At 39.0% G+C, this 13,252-nt stretch overlaps 1 protein-coding gene across 5 annotated transcripts in view; it reads left to right on the forward strand.

Moving 5' to 3' along the window:
- Positions 1-13,252, forward strand: part of mid2 (midline 2) — an 89,831-nt gene that overhangs the window by 25,387 nt on the left and 51,192 nt on the right. For 2 of the 5 annotated variants that reach the window (XM_049733772.2, XM_049733801.2), the window contains exon 1: positions 4,935-5,203. The exons of 1 other annotated variant lie outside the window; for it this stretch is intronic. The gene's annotated coding sequence lies outside the window, so the exon portion shown is untranslated. Of the gene's footprint in view, positions 1-1,606; positions 1,679-4,934; positions 5,204-13,252 lie in introns of those variants that run through there. 2 more of the 5 variants (XM_049733781.2, XM_049733792.2) reach the window with 2 other exon arrangements.

Genomic DNA, 13,252 nt, shown 5'->3' on the forward strand with positions numbered 1-13,252 from the left:
ATCTGTGATATACACACGTTCAAGCAGACTTCATGGTATAACTAGAACTCATCTTGCTACGTTATTGGAGCATAAAAGCAGCTCGTGCAAGCCAACAGTTTATGACAGCTGGCAGCAAGGAGCATGCTCCCAAGCCGAGTTGTTAGTCGAGCAGATAATATGAATGCAGCGTTACGGAAGCAATGATGTGCAAGGAGTGTTTGATTCTGGATTCCTTTTAAAGGCTCTAAACATTTCTTGTCATATGAACTTGCACACATTAATTTGTTGTCATGTGAGATTGACATGTAATGCTTGTTGGTGACTGTGTCTGCCACGTGTCACCTCTTTTTTTCATCACTTTGGAGGCTGGGTAATTGGTGTCAAGTTTTATGTTCTTATTTACTTGTGCCTGTTAAGTGAGTGACATTTAGAATCTCTTTTTAAAACGTTTTTGGTGTTGTCTTGAAAAGAAAAAGACTCTCCTGGTTGATCGTATTTGACATAAAATGTAGCAGAGCTCCAAACGTACTATATTGTCCTAGTTGCAATATTTAAACCCACTTTCACGAGATTCTTGTGCAGATGTCAAAACAAGATCTCCGTCGTTCACTGTCAGTATATTGTTTTAGTATTTCAGGAATAGCTATAAGTGACTGCTTGAATGTATTAGTTGTATTAATTACTAATCTTATCACTAAGATTTCAGTTATTTGCCAGTAACAACCAATATAAGACCTGTCCAAAGCACATTGCGCTTAGAGGGTGAATAAGGTAATGTGACAATGAGAAAAAAAAATCTTTGCCTTCCCTCGGCTCAGCGCACAAAATGCACAGTACAGTGATGCGCACGCACAAGCATTCGCAATTCAAAGGTCATGGCATATTTTCATTAGTTTGTGGCTTAAGTGAAGCCACAAGAAGTTGCAATCATGCTGAGCGATTTAATCAAAGCAAGCATAAAAATATACAGTCGCCTTTTTAGCTGCTCTGATGGATGACTGTGTAAATGGTTTGGAAAAAAAACTCAACAGATTGCCGCAGATTGACCGGTCAAGTTATTATAGGACTCTGCTCTCAATGCAATGGAAAGAGATCGACAGTGAACAGACTGCAACATAACCATGGGGCAATGGATCAATTTCTTGTTTGTACTCCGATGTTCTGAAACGAATACGTAGTGTCTGTTGATGGGCCAGTGCTGCACAATGCACCCCCAGATGAGCTGCTGCTTGAGAGGTGGGGGAGGAAACAGGAAGACATGATGCATTTCCTCTCCCACTTGCGCTGGTCATTTGTCATGCAAGTATGCATCATGTGTGTGTTCTGGGTGGCCAACTGTGCAGGTGGTGGTGGCGACTGTGATTGAATACGAAATGTATTTCAGTGGCCAATTGGTAGCTGGGGAACAGTAGAAGGTCCAGTCTCGTGTGGCCACTTTATATTGTGTCAGCAACCTCAGTGGCCCAGCCTGCTCTCATTCCGTCACCACGTCTGTGTCCCATTGCAACAATTCATCACACCTTCGTGCCAAACTGTTGACGGAATAGCAACAACTAGACTGTTGTGATATTTCAGTCAGCCAACTGACATGGAATTGATTTGGAATGTACTAATCTATCCACAGGATGGATAACTTTGTCCTTCCCACCAAGACGGCGCTGGCGGTAGAAGCTGAGAGTAACATTGCTGCATTGAGGTGAGATTGGAGGCAGCGGGCATGGGAGTGAGTACAAGAGTAAATGCGATACTGATGGCACTGCAGCAAACTTCTGTTGACGGCCTTCCTCTGACTGTATTTCAGGTTTTATTAGTTGTTCATTTGCTTGCGCCTGCTGAACACAGGGCATTACTCCACTTTTATTTAAGGTGCATCCCAGTGGCTAATGTGTCTGCTAAATCATTGTCAGCTTCAACCTGGCATATACTTGCAAAGTCCCAGAGTAAACAAACAATATTAAGTGTTGAATTTCCAGAGGCTGAAGTTTCTGAAGTTTATAAAGCAATATTACCTTTCCAAGTTTGCAAAACTAGGGTGTACAACCGTTCCATTCATTTGGACATTTTCTATTCCAAAGATCCTGTTCAGGCAATACAGCAGCATACAGTATGTTATGTCCTGATGTTCTTTTTGGTATTAATCAGACTAATTTTAAAACTCTGCACTCTAAATCTACCCAACCATTCATACAGATTATCCTCATTACGTTTGTGGGTGAGTAAAACTGGTTGCCAGCTAATTGCGGGGCACATAAAGACTAACAACCATTCACACATAAAATCGTTTCTAAGGACAATTTAGATACTTAAATTAACCTTGGTTTTGTAAGATTGGAAGAAGCCAGAATAGAGAAAATCCTGGTGCAAGCCTGGGGGAAAAAAACATGGCAACTATATACAGGACAGCCTGAGAACTTCTAACCTCTCAGCTGTGATGCAAAAGTGCCACCCACTACCACTGTGCTGCTCCAATCTAGATCTAATAAGCTCTGCAATTCTACTCCGAATGGTTCATAAAGAAACAAGATTCTGTAGGATCCAGTAGAGTCCGACCTCACTTGAACCTATACACGATGATGAATAATAGTAAGATTGTGGAGAGAAATAAAAACCAATGACGTCTGTGTGACTGTCTTGATTACATAGACGTGTAAGGTGAAATAAGTAAGACTGATGATTTAGTAGTGTTGCTTGAGGACAGTCAGCACACACACCTGCTTGTTTGGCCATGCCTTGTCTGCCACATAGCTGAAAACAGGATCTGGACACTTTACAAAAGTCAACACAAGACATTCCATTGGAACTTTCTTATAAAATGGCATCTGTTTTTGATAAGAGAGAAATGTTTGGTATTTGGCACGAGCAGTCACGGAATCTTTGACGGGGCAACAGTTTGAAGTCATTCCTTCGCTCTCTCTTTCCACGTGCCTTATACTATCCATAAAACTGCATTGCTTGTTCAGTGCATCTTTCTAACTCTGCAGGTGCTCTAGGTGCTCTAGGTTTCTTGTAAAATCTTCCATTGTAGAATATTTTCCCCTAAGATTCCAATTGACTCAGCAACTTGCAAAGCACAAAAAACTTGCAAAACTCTTTTCCAATGTGGTTTTCCACAAATGGCAAATAAACTGACTCTGACTTTGACATGGCTCTGAAGGCAAGTATGGCATAGAAGAGATCAATTAAAAAAAAAAAAAAAAAAAACGCATTCATAAAGAAGAAGAGGAAGCAATGAGTGGAAACCTCAACAAAAATTGTCCAATCGCAAAATTGTATTCTAGAGCAGGGATTCTCAACCGGTGGTCCACGGTCCTCTAGTCGTCCATGGAGATATTGAAGGTGGTCCGCGAAATTGAAAATGCAAAATAATTGTTTTTTTGTTTTTTTTTAATAAAATTAATTAATTTATTTTCCAGCTAAATTTGGAATCATTTACCCATCCAATGTCAAATGTATTTGAAATTCCCAAAATAGACATACAGATGCAAATAAATGTCCTCCTTCAGTGTAAAACAAAATAATATTTCACCAAAGCAGTGGTCTCCTAGTTGCTTCTTGGCTATAATGGTGGGCCCTAGGACAAAACTTGTTGAAAACCCCTGTTCTAGAGCAATAAAGATGTGGTACTCATTGAGAATATTTTTATTATTTTTTTAATTCATTTTTTTCCTGGATCCATCCCAGATTGGGACCATGCATTCGCAATATTTTTTGTAATCCTTTTCATGAGCAAAAATGTCATCTTTTACAGAGTATTATTAGCCCATTGTGAGTAACACTGTCCAATTTTTTCTTTTGAGGTACTTTAAATATACTGTATGCGTGTAAGTGTGACGCAACAACCAATTATATTCATGTTGTTAAATTTATACCTGTTACCTTGCAAACAGTATGTGCAGTGCTATACAAACACTATCTTAAAAGTATGATGACTTGTTTAGAAGTCGATAAACAGACACAAACAATTTAAGACAGGTATCGCCTGCCACATGAAATCGGACTGTTGTCCAATTAATCCAGCAATTAGAGCTTTAAACATCGCAACAATTATAGATGTTTTTTTCTCAAATTCAGATGTGAGATTATTGTAATCACTGCCTTGAGGCCTTTTTGCATTTGCACTGGATTCCGTCTCTTTTAAGTCTCTTTATTACCCAGAATTGCATCATTCTGCACAGAGAAAACTAAAGTTGTTTGTTGGACTTAATTCTATCATGAAACCTGCACTAATTCATTCTGAAGGCTGTGCTTGGTGACCTTGTTATCTGACCCCTGGCAGCAGGTGAGGCATTTTACATTGCATTGTGATATAAATATCGATGCGCACTGTAGCATGTGCACTGTAGTATGAGCAACTCTTTAATGTAATATACGGACAAAAAAAATCTTTATGCACACTCGTCTTTTGATTCGCAGCATTTCAGTTGTGGTCTCACATAAAAGGGTTTGAATCCTCTTGTTTTTAATTTACAGCTAGAGAATGGGCAATGCTGCTGTGACCTCATCAAATTTGAATACTTTATAATACTTTAATTGTATTCTTTCCCCTAAGTATTTGTTTGCCTATAATTGACTTGTGTCCAGTCCAGAGTCCGTCTTGCTAAAAAAGCAGCTGAGAGATCCAATTCACCTGTGACATGGAACAGCCTAGAAAAATGGATGGGTGAATTTGATTGACCTCAAGAATTGGAGCATTTTGACTTAGCAGTCTGTTTCCTGTATGTGTAGGTGTACGTTACTTCCCACCACCGGAAGACAGACATGATACGATTAAAATAAACATGCAGTTGCACGTAATAAATTCTCCAGCATTTCTAATGAAGGTAAATAGTGTGGGCTGTTCATCATGATGTGACGTGGTTTGCCCCTATCTGCTGCTTTATGTGTGTGGATTGATGGCCTCTGGTAGGAGGAGCTACTCTGCAAACTCCACACTCCTCCCTCGCTCTCTCTCTTTCTCCCTGTGAAGAAGTTGAGGCGTCGACTTCCCGAGTTGGAATATGTGAGCCACAAGAGCAGACACGTCAGTGGGCGCTCCTGTGGTCTTGTACCAGCTTTGCGCTGCGCACTCCGTGGAAGCGTCTCACAGAGAGGAAGTTGTCAAACAGTATCCGGAGTCGCTTCTTGTCTCCGTATTTCTTCGACTCCTTCAGCATTCTTTCTAACTTTGCCCCGCTCCAGCTCCACGATGATAAGCGACCAGAGCGCTCCACATGTTGGGCTGGTAGGTGTTTACGCGCAGACGCGTCTCTCGTGCCGGGTGCCATGGACTCACCGGGAAAAGAGCCGAGCCGCGGCATGCAGTCATTTTACAATTAATTGCATGTTTCTCGGATGGTTTAGATTTTGAAATTGGTCAAGCGTGTGCTGCTGGTTTGAAGTTTGAATTTACCCTCTTTGTGCGTAATGCGTCATTCGCTTGTGATAGACAGGTACGTGCGTCAATTATGGACTACCCTGGTCGAGATTGGAATATTGGGGGCCAAGATCAATTATTATTACTTTTTACTAATTTCACATTTTAAGGCTGTATTTGGAAGCTGTGACTGTACAAACCACAAAACGAAATCTTTTGTTTGTATTATACATTTTCTTAAATCACGGTTATTGTTTGTTTCATTATTGGTGGGATTATAATGGAGTTGCGCGATTGGGAGGAATGAGCGCCGGTTTGATGCCCAGTTTGGATGCTTGACTCTCCTACTGGTGCTCTGTAGTCACAAGAGTTTTATTACGTTATGGAGTACAGTAACACTTCATTGCTTACGAACAAGACACCCTAACATTGAAACAACTATACCTGACTTGCTGATACAACAGTATCTTTACCTTCCCACATGGTGATAAAATGCAGAATCTATCCAGAGAGGGTGAAAAGTGTGACAATTGTGTTTCAGCTCTTGCAGGTCTGAATGTGTGAACATTGATTTGCTCTGTCATCCTCCTGAGCTCAGCAGACTTTATGAGATATTGTTCACAGTAATATTTTCTTGAGTCTTGGGGCTCAGATGGAGTGAGATGAGGAGATTATTTTGACTATTTATTTTCTTATTTCTTTATAATGTGGAAATTTGATCCTGTGTGTTTTCTGAATTTTGAGTCCTTTTTTTGCATCCCGTCTGTCTTAGACCCTCTCTTACCATGTTCAGTTGATGTAATCAGAATAAATTCATGACCATCTATGATTTATTCTTTGATACAGTGGTCATTCACCCATATGGCGAAATGCACAAGCACTAGCAGATAGTAGTTGCTTATCCTACTATTTAATTTGTATTTAATAACATTACATATTTTATAACATTACAGAATAATTCCAGCACACATGAATGATCCCTGGCTGGATTTTTTTCTTTGATTTTGAACAAATTGAATAAAATCCTTTTCTGTTAGTGTTACTTTATTAAAACTTTCCAAACCCAAGTCTTATTTGCAATATCTGAAAAGATGTGGTGACACCGGACTGACTCTGTTGGGATCATTCTTTGTGACTTGATTATTCAATAGAAGAGTCGTTAGGATGCTAAAAGATTTCGAGAGTGACAGCCCTAGTAAATTTACATAGGATAGTGCAGTACTCTAGTAATCCTCATTTAAAAGCGCAATCCGTATAAGTGCTTGTATGCATTGACAGTAGCTTGAACTGAAAAAAAAAAGAGTAAAAAAATATATATATTATTTCAGTTTTATTGGAATTTTGAAAAGCTTCATTAACCCTAGAAAACTTTAGGCTAATGACCCCTTTATTATAACTTTTATTGTAAATGAATATCAGCTCCAAATGTCATTGTTTTTGTCCTCCTTTTCTACTAATAATTGGTACCGATATCTGCGGTGAAAAAAAATAGAAACATATCATCTAGCCCTAATACTGTATAACAGTACACTCCCAGTACCTGGCAGTAATTTCTATATAGAGTGACTGACGTACAGTATACTACATATCTCCAAGCTCCATATGGTCTCTTTCCTGCCTGTCTTATCTTTAGGTGGCAACACTTTTCCTCTTGCATTACTTGCTCGCCTGCCCCGTTCTGCCGCCGTACAATTTCTCTTCAAAGTCTCTCGTATATTCAGCTCAGTCAGTGCACAAATGTGGTGCACAGCAAAGTGCATGGTTTGCACCTGCTTTGTTTACTGTTAACATGACTGAAATTTAGGGGGAATGTGTCACACTACATCTAAAAGTGACACACTATTTACTGTAGACGATGCTTCTCTTGCAAATGTTTGTGCAGAGAATGATATTGCTGACTGTTAACTTTAAAGCCCGTGCGATTGGTGTGTTGACTTAGAAACATGATGTTTGAAATTGTTAAAGCAGTACAAAGCAGTGAGCTGCAGGCAGTGTGCACCCTTCAGACCGACTGCCAGTTATAATCTGAAATGCATGAGACCCAGAATACAATAAAAGAGGGCAGAGGGCCATCTCTGTAACTTCTTGGCTTCTCTTGCTTTATTTACTTTTCTTACTCTGCCACTGTTGCAATCCCACCATCTTCAACAACTGGTGTAGCCTGACCCTGTGAAGAGTTAGACCATGTTTTGCGCCAGACGTACAAGCATGATGTAGTGAAAAGGGACTTTTTGTTTTTGCCATTTTTGAGAAGCTTCTTTATGTGCCGGCTATAACTTAGAACAGTCCCCCAAACTGTGTACGTAGTCAGGTAAACACTCAGCCAAAACACAATTTTTTGCCCCCTGCTTTTAGTGGAAAAGAGCCCAGTTTGAGATTTGTGATTCCACCCAGACAGGAAAGCGTGAGTGAGAGTGTTGTTTCTCCACCCCAGCCGAACCGCAGCTGAGGATGAAGAGGCAGCTGACCTCCTCCACTCAGCTAGTTAACTGCCAGCTGCTTGTGTGTTCTCCTGCGGCGCTGCACATGTTTCCCATGATCCAACCTGCTGGCACCAGCAGTATAGGCCCACGCCCAACCCCTACCTCATGTCAACAACCCCCATCCAGACAGACACACACACACGCACCCACAAAGGAACACTTCCATCACATCATCACCCTAAAGCTCTCTGAGTTACCACACCTCTTATCTTCTTGACAGGCAGAGATGCTCAGAAGTTTGTCAGGGGGAGGGGTGTGGTCACAGGGTGACTATACCACTGAACTTCATAGGATGGAAAAGCATTTTTTTTCTTTTTACAGAAATGCATAATTTTACTTCAGGTTGTGTTTCCATCAAGGTTTCAAGGACGTACAGTATATATAACATTTGTGGGTCTGTGATTGACTGGCGTCCATTCTTAAAATTAGTTGGTATAAAAAAGATATTTTTTACAGCAAAATATCTCGGTACTTTTGTAGGTACAGCACACCATGCAACTGCAGTACAAACTTTTGTGGAAACATTTTACCAACAGTGATTATGTTGGCATTGGCCATGGGAGACATTTTGATTGGAAAGTTGAAGCAGAGAAATATGTACCAAGAAACTGAGAGGATGACGGGGACAAGAAGAGCCAGCAGCTTCAAGGCATTCACAATCTATGAGGAGTGCCATATCATGTACAAAACAAAGCCCATTTGCTAGTAATTATAGTGACGCTGCCCAAGTGTTTTGTTCCGCTATGAGAGTGTGACATGTAACACAACAGTGTGGGTTCAGTATGATGTCGAACATTCACTGTCCCTGCTGCTACACAAATTTTTGGCATTATGGTTCACCCTACTGCTGGATTAAGGGCCAAAGAACAGAGCTGCCCCCTTTTTCTGTCTTTGTGCTGATACAGACTGGTAAGGCGTAACAATGGTGTGCAACATTTAGCCCGGAATAGGACACAGCAAAGAGGCTGTTCGGGAGAGAGGAGGGGGAAACCTGATTGGAGTCCAAGCAAAGCAGTGAGTGTGAGGGATTTGGTTTCGATCCGCCAATTCCTCAGATGTTTCTATCAGCATATCCTGTTAAGTCTTCAACCAATGCTCTTCAAGCTTTCAGCGATTACTTCAAACAAAATAAATAAATAAATAAATACCAACAAGAATCCCTTTGATTTTGGAGGGTATCGCTTCTGGGTTAATGCAGAAGGCTAAGGTCAACACTCAAATGCATAGCTCAATTGTTTTTGATGCTTTGCCTCACACAATTTCCATTCGATAACCCAATGCCTGCTATTGACTGGTCACAATTCCATGAAGTCAAATTGATATGGCTTTACTTACCGAGGACAATAACAAGGACAAGCACTACATAGAAATGGATGCATGAACATACGTTATACAAGTGCTGTTGATGTACTCACTGTATTTATTTTTTCTGTCCCACTACGATTGAGGTGTAAGTGCAACACCATTGATGTTGAATCCAATCCAAAAAAGGGAATAACCAATCCTAAAAAAGGGAGTAAATACATACGCATTTACTCTGCAAGCATTTCCCATTAAAAGCATCTTCTCCATCCATTTGAGATTGTCAGTCACCCAAATCAGACGTGAAGCAAGTTTTACATACCAATTTATTGCCTGCAATATCAAGATATCCCTCCTCTAGGTGGTCCTTGCCTGAAATATTTGAAAATACGGTTATAGTTATAGACTTTTGATAAGGCTTTGGGAAGTTTTTTTTTTTTTTTCGTGGTGGTCTCCAGGCTATCGTTAGTTGTAACACTGATGTAGCAGTGGGCATTGTGAACCTTCATGGTTATTCTCTTTGGTTTTGTAAGGCCCTGGAGACTGACTATTTTTAAAAAGTGTCTGTGTGAGGCATCTATTGTTTAGTTAACAACCTATTGATTTATGTTGGCCTCAGACACATGGCTACTGGGAGGCGACGAAAAGTGTTTTTGTTCTCAAATACGCAATTGCAATTGTTTTACAGCCCGCAAAAATTCTACATCGTTTGTACTCTTACCTTGTGATCGTATTTGTGTCAACATTTCGGATTTTTACTGCCAGTGGCGGCTCGTCACTAAAGGGCGCTCGGGCACCTCCCTACCACCCAGCTGAGTCACATTAAAAGGGACAAAAATTAAATAAGAAAAATACTTCAATATATACGTATGTACCGGTATATGATTTTATTTGCGCGTGATGAGTAGTTTATGGTTATTAATGAGTTAAATTGATTTATATATATTTTTTTATCCCTGGTGTTTCAAATGGCATACAACGGTTAGAGTGCATAAAACATCGCCGCCTCTTGTTAAAAATGTGACATGCGCTGTAGGGCCTCCAGCAATACACTGGAGTTGGGTTGCTGAATTGACGCAAAAACCTTTACGAAATGGAGTTACCGTTAAAGCCGTCATTATTTGCTGTTCAGCTTCCAGTGGCTCGTTCTTTTGATTGGAACGTGATCCAATACCAGATCAACTTTATGGCCGGTGTGTCAACTCACATGAATATTTTCCTATCTATGACAGTGACATATATATAGTGACTGGTCAAACAAAAAATTTGCTTTTTCATCAGATAGCAGACATTACAATAATCCTGTGTGGTCACCTGTTCCCAATTATGCAACAGCTGCCCTAGCTGCAAATATTCAATTTCAATTATGTAGGCCGAGAATCTATATTAAGATCATTGTTATTCAGTTCTTACGCACCCTTAATCATTCATACTTTTTTATTACATTTGTGCCTAGTTTCTAAAGTGAAATGGGCACCTTGCTTGATAAAGGAAACACAGCTTTAAACATTTGGGTTATGAGACATTTTGCGGTTGTTCTGTGTCCCACACAAATTTAGCACAACTTATCTACCACATTTGCCACATAGACTCTGAAAATCATCACTTGTCTACAAACACCCATGATTTGTTACAGCGAGCACCTGTAGATGAGACAAATGAGTGTTCATTAATTAATTAAAGTAATTAGTAAAGACATTTATGTGAGGCAGTTGAGGTTAAACTCAATCAAACAGCAGCAGGGGAAGACAATAGCGTACTCACCCCCATCAAAGGAAATGCTGTACATTAGTGTGGTATAAATAGCCATGTCTGACTTTGTAATACTAAACAGAGGACCGGAACCACTCCCACCCCAATGAACGGAATCTCCATTGGGTCACCCCAATCACAAGTATTCACTATTCCCCTGTGCCTCTCACCTCACCTCACCACTCCTTTTAGTTTGATCTATTTTTGTGATGATTTCTCTTGACCTTATTGGTTTTCTGGTCATCTCTCTCAGTTTACTCTTGCATGCATTCTCCATCTGCCCCCTTCCCCTTTTCTAGCAATCATGAATAACTGAGAGGCCTAGTAACACATCTTGCTTTATTAATGGTGCCTCTTCTTGAGTTGAAGTGGCAAGTGCTCTCCATGGATGTATTAAATTTAGAAGGGGGTAAAAACATGCTTGCATTGTGACTCAATTTATAGAATTATTGATGTAGCTCTCATATGAATGCGTTGATGGAGCCTGTTTAAATTAGGATCATCATTTCACATTTAAAATGGGTCAACCCATGCTAATATTAATACCTAAAAACTATACAATACAATTTTAATAATAAAAAATGAATAATTTAGGCATAAATATATTGTGGTTTACATTGAACATGTGACTCAAATGGCCACACTTAATTACACTTAACTAGCGGTGTCAGAATTAATTAATATTGACAATTAATTGACCATCAAATGAGTCAACAACTATTTTGATAATTGATTGATTGTTTAGAGCGACTGTTTAACGTAAACTAGTCAAAACTCTCTGGTTTCAGCATCTCAACAGTAAATATTCTATAATTACCAACTATCCAAATTCTTTCACAAACATCGAGTGCATCATTACCTCCTGTGTGGTATTACTTAATTATCTTTTATTTGGTTTTGGTATGAAGTAATACCGCCCACAAAACAACCACAAAGATCTACAATAATTGGAAAAAGATGTATTTTGTTAAATATTTTAATACAAAACAATAATGATTATTTGATTAATCAATGGAAAATTGATATAATAATTGAATAAAAATGTTTGATAGTGACAGGCCTACATTATTATCTAATTGTAGAATTACTGTATTTCCTACATGGCGGTTGTTCAAGCCACCCTGTTTTTTTAAGCTTTTTTTTTTTTTTTTTATGGAATCATGACTTTCATAGTGGAATATTTTTCTCATATAGTGATATGTTGAACACTTAAGATAAGGTCACCATTTCTTTAGACATTTCTGCTAAGATAGTGTGAATTTTTTGAGTGAAGTATCATAGCATTACACCATGGCACAAGACAAAACAATCCAAGTGATGTATGAAATATAAATATGTAGTGTCTGCCAAAATGAATCTAAGTGTGCGAACGTGGCAATTCCAGCAAGCTTGTTTTTTGTCTGTACTGTATTTGTGTCAAGTGGACAGTCTAAGTGCTGTCACACCAAAACACTGTCACTGTTTGGTGTCACATTTTGCATTAATTTGACTCTTGAAAAGCATGTAATCCATATCATCCATGTGGTCAGTGTGTTATTAATGTATCTGACGTCTCATGGATTACCTATCTGCCTCATTTTTGCAGAGAATCCTGTGCAATTTATGGCAATTTAACCCAGGAATGTATCATCAATTTTAATACAGGTGTTTTTTTTTTTTTCTTGAATATCTTTTCCAATTGAATATACTGTTTTTGCGGGTGTCTTAGGAATTGCAATTACTCTAAAAAGATTCTGTTTTGGGAAGCCCACAATGCCGTTTATGTGGCACAGATTGCTTTTTTCCCCCCACTCATGTCTGGGGTATATTTACATATTTATAGAAAATTCCAGTAAAAGGTAAGCTTGTAAGGAAGTGTCATGCTCTCTCTCACACACTCGTAGTCATGATCGTGGTATTAAATCAAATCTGATAAAGTGTCAACTGTAAACACTAGCAAGTTTTCTTTCTTAGTTTCTTAGCACTTCTTGAATTCATCATCTTGTACTACATGATCTCTATCATTGATGCTAGTCATCACTGTATACTAATATTAACAGGTTTGAAAAAAATAATACAATAGTACAAGTTGATAATGATTTCCTTCAAGATTGACTGATGCCAAATTTGGTAAACTGCAAAGTGTACACTTATCAAACACTCTTGTATGTGTCTGGATTTAGAAAACACAAAAGTAAATACAGTTCCAGCATTGTTTACTAAGAAATGATTAAAATGTCTCCAAAAAATGCGCCATCGCACAATATTAAGTCTCTCGCCACACATTTTTTTGTTTGTTTGCTTGTTTTTTTTAAAAACCTCTCATGTCGTTTTATTGGGTTTATAAGATAATTGGAGTTGAAAATGCCCAGGATGCCCTTTTCAAGCTATTTTTGTTGGC

Source organism: Syngnathus scovelli, chromosome 1, assembly GCF_024217435.2.
Source record: "Syngnathus scovelli strain Florida chromosome 1, RoL_Ssco_1.2, whole genome shotgun sequence".
In the NCBI taxonomy this organism is placed as follows: Eukaryota; Metazoa; Chordata; class Actinopteri; order Syngnathiformes; family Syngnathidae; genus Syngnathus; species Syngnathus scovelli.